Source organism: Gekko japonicus, unplaced genomic scaffold, assembly GCF_001447785.1.
Source record: "Gekko japonicus isolate JY-2015 unplaced genomic scaffold, Gekko_japonicus_V1.1 scaffold1100, whole genome shotgun sequence".
Taxonomy (NCBI): domain Eukaryota; kingdom Metazoa; phylum Chordata; class Lepidosauria; order Squamata; family Gekkonidae; genus Gekko; species Gekko japonicus.
The window spans coordinates 463229-467143 of NW_015164220.1; positions in this window are offsets into that span (position 1 = coordinate 463229).

The window sequence follows — 3915 nt, forward strand, 5'->3', positions numbered from 1 at the left end:
GGAATGGGCCGGGAAGTTAAAATGCCTCTAGGGTAAGCCAGGCCGAGTGGCCCTTACGGTGTCGCAACAGGGTCGCCAGCCTCCAGTTGGGGCTTGGAGATCTCTCAGAATTACAGCTCCTCTACAAACTGCAGAGATCGGTTCCCCTGGAGAAAATGGCTGCTTTGGGTGGCGGACTTCATGGCATTAAAGGTGACACTGGACTCGAAATTTGTTCCGCTGTGTTAATCGGCTCTTCAGCCCCTGTCTATAATTTGAACCTCTACCTTCCTGTTATGTATTGACCCAGTTTGGTGGAGTGGTTAAGTGCGCGGACTCTAATCTGGGAGAACCGGGTTTGATTCCCCACTCCTCCACTTGCAGCTGCAGGATGACCATGGGCAAGCCGTAGCTCTGTCAGAGCTGTTCTTGAAAAAGAGCCGTTTCTGTCAGAGTTCTCACAGCCCCACCGACCTCACAGGCTGTCTGTTGTGGGGAGGGGAAGGGAAAGGAGTTTGTCAGCCACTCTGAGACTCCGAGTGAAGGGTGGGGTAAAAATCCAATCTCCTCCTCCTCCTCCTCCTCCTCTTCCTCTTCTTCTTCTTCTTCTTCTCTATTCCTCAAGCTGTATCAGGAATGGGTCGAGCTTGCTACTCTAGAACAATAGCTCACCAGGATCCTGGAACAAACCAATAGATAATTGGCGTGACGTAAATAGCCTACCACCGGGAGTGGGTGTGCATTGGGTGTGGTGTTTGCATGTTTTATAAGCAGGGCTCAAGCTCTGCTAGCGGTCCTTGTCATTTGCTGAAATCACTGAATAAACTACAGCTGATCACTGCAATGCGTCCAGAACCCGGTATGTTACACTTCCATTCCAGTGTATCTGAAGAAGTGTGCCTTGCACACGAAAGCTTATACCTAGAATTGAACTTTGTTGGTCTTCAAGGTGCCCGCTAGACTCTAGATTCGTTCTACTGCTTCGGACCAACACGGCTGTCCACCTGGATCTATCTTAATGGCATTACACCACGCCAAGGTCCCTTCCCTCCCGAAACCCCTGCTCTTCCCAGACTCTTGGAATTTCCCAACCCAGAGCTGGCAGTCCTGTGCCACAAGCCGACACGGAAGGGGACAATTGGCAGACACCTGGCCAGTGGCACCAGCCACGGGGGCCGGAATACCCATTTCCCACGCGCTAAGCCTCTATTCGTGGCCTGGCCAGATCTCGTCTGATCTTGGAAGCGAAGCAGGGCTGGCCTCAATCAGTACTTGTGACGGGAGACCAACACGGAAGTCGAGAGTGGCTACGCAGAGGCAGGCCATGGCAAACCACCTCTGAATGTCTCTTGCCTTGGAAACCTCGGTAGGGGTTGCCACAAACCAGGTGCCGCTCAGTGGTGCTTTCCACCCTCGATCAGTGCTGATTTCGGAGCAGAAGCACTAGGTGCCCTCACCTGCACGGCCTCAGATCTCGGAATATAACCTGGGTCAGCCCTGGTTAGGACTTGGATGGGAGACCACCAAGGAAGTCCAGAGTTGCTGAGCAGAGGCAGGCAATGGCAAACCACCTCTGAATGCCTCTTGCCTTGACCTGGATGGCCCAGGCTACCTTGATCTCATCAGAACTCAGAAGCTAAGTAGGGTTGGCCCTGGTTGGTGTTTGGATGGGACCACCAAGGAAGTCCAGGGTTGCTGAGCAGAGGCAGGCAATGGCAAACTGCCTCTGAATGCCTCTTGCCTTAACCTGGATGGCCCAGGCTACCTTGATCTCATCAGAACTCAGAAGCTAAGTAGGGTTGGCCCTGGTTGGTGTTTGGATGGGACCACCAAGGAAGTCCAGGGTTGCTGAGCAGAGGCAGGCAATGGCAAACCACCTCTGAATGCCTCTTGCCTTGACCTGGATGGCCCAGGCTACCTTGATCTCATCAGAACTCAGAAGCTAAGTAGGGTTGGCCCTGGTTGGTGTTTGGATGGGACCACCAAGGAAGTCCAGGGTTGCTGAGCAGAGGCAGGCAATGGCAAACCACCTCTGAATGCCTCTTGCCTTGACCTGGATGGCCCAGGCTACCTTGATCTCATCAGAACTCAGAAGCTAAGTAGGGTTGGCCCTGGTTGGTGTTTGGATGGGACCACCAAGGAAGTCCAGGGTTGCTGAGCAGAGGCAGGCAATGGCAAACCACCTCTGAATGCCTCTTGCCTTGACCTGGATGGCCCAGGCTACCTTGATCTCATCAGAACTCAGAAGCTAAGTAGGGTTGGCCCTGGTTGGTGTTTGGATGGGACCACCAAGGAAGTCCAGGGTTGCTGAGCAGAGGCAGGCAATGGCAAACCACCTCTGAATGCCTCTTGCCTTGACCTGGATGGCCCAGGCTACCTTGATCTCATCAGAACTCAGAAGCTAAGTAGGGTTGGCCCTGGTTGGTGTTTGGATGGGACCACCAAGGAAGTCCAGGGTTGCTGAGCAGAGGCAGGCAATGGCAAACCACCTCTGAATGCCTCTTGCCTTGACCTGGATGGCCCAGGCTACCTCGGTCTCAACAGATCTCGGAAACTAAGTAGGGTTGGCCCTGGTTGGTGTTTGGATGGGACCACCAAGGAAGTCCAGGGTTGCTGAGCAGAGGCAGGCAATGGCAAACCACCTCTGAATGCCTCTTGCCTTGACCTGGATGGCCCAGGCTACCTCGGTCTCAACAGATCTCGGAAACTAAGTAGGGTTGGCCCTGGTTGGTGTTTGGATGGGACCACCAAGGAAGTCCAGGGTTGCTGAGCAGAGGCAGGCAATGGCAAACCACCTCTGAATGCCTCTTGCCTTGACCTGGATGGCCCAGGCTACCTCGGTCTCAACAGATCTCGGAAACTAAGTAGGGTTGGCCCTGGTTGGTGTTTGGATGGGACCACCAAGGAAGTCCAGGGTTGCTGAGCAGAGGCAGGCAATGGCAAACCACCTCTGAATGCCTCTTGCCTTGACCTGGATGGCCCAGGCTACCTCGGTCTCAACAGATCTCGGAAACTAAGTAGGGTTGGCCCTGGTTGGTGTTTGGATGGGACCACCAAGGAAGTCCAGGGTTGCTGAGCAGAGGCAGGCAATGGCAAACCACCTCTGAATGCCTCTTGCCTTGACCTGGATGGCCCAGGCTACCTTGATCTCATCAGAACTCAGAAGCTAAGTAGGGTTGGCCCTGGTTGGTGTTTGGATGGGACCACCAAGGAAGTCCAGGGTTGCTGAGCAGAGGCAGGCAATGGCAAACCACCTCTGAATGCCTCTTGCCTTGACCTGGATGGCCCAGGCTACCTTGATCTCATCAGAACTCAGAAGCTAAGTAGGGTTGGCCCTGGTTGGTGTTTGGATGGGACCACCAAGGAAGTCCAGGGTTGCTGTGCAGAGGCAGGCAATGGCAAACCACCTCTGAATGCCTCTTGCCTTGACCTGGATGGCCCAGGCTACCTTGATCTCATCAGAACTCAGAAGCTAAGTAGGGTTGGCCCTGGTTGGTGTTTGGATGGGACCACCAAGGAAGTCCAGGGTTGCTGTGCAGAGGCAGGCAATGGCAAACCACCTCTGAATGCCTCTTGCCTTGACCTGGATGGCCCAGGCTACCTTGATCTCATCAGAACTCAGAAGCTAAGTAGGGTTGGCCCTGGTTGGTGTTTGGATGGGACCACCAAGGAAGTCCAGGGTTGCTGAGCAGAGGCAGGCAATGGCAAACCACCTCTGAATGCCTCTTGCCTTGACCTGGATGGCCCAGGCTACCTCGGTCTCAACAGATCTCGGAAACTAAGTAGGGTTGGCCCTGGTTGGTGTTTGGATGGGACCACCAAGGAAGTCCAGGGTTGCTGTGCAGAGGCAGGCAATGGCAAACCACCTCTGAATGCCTCTTGCCTTGACCTGGATGGCCCAGGCTACCTCGGTCTCAACAGATCTCGGAAACTAAG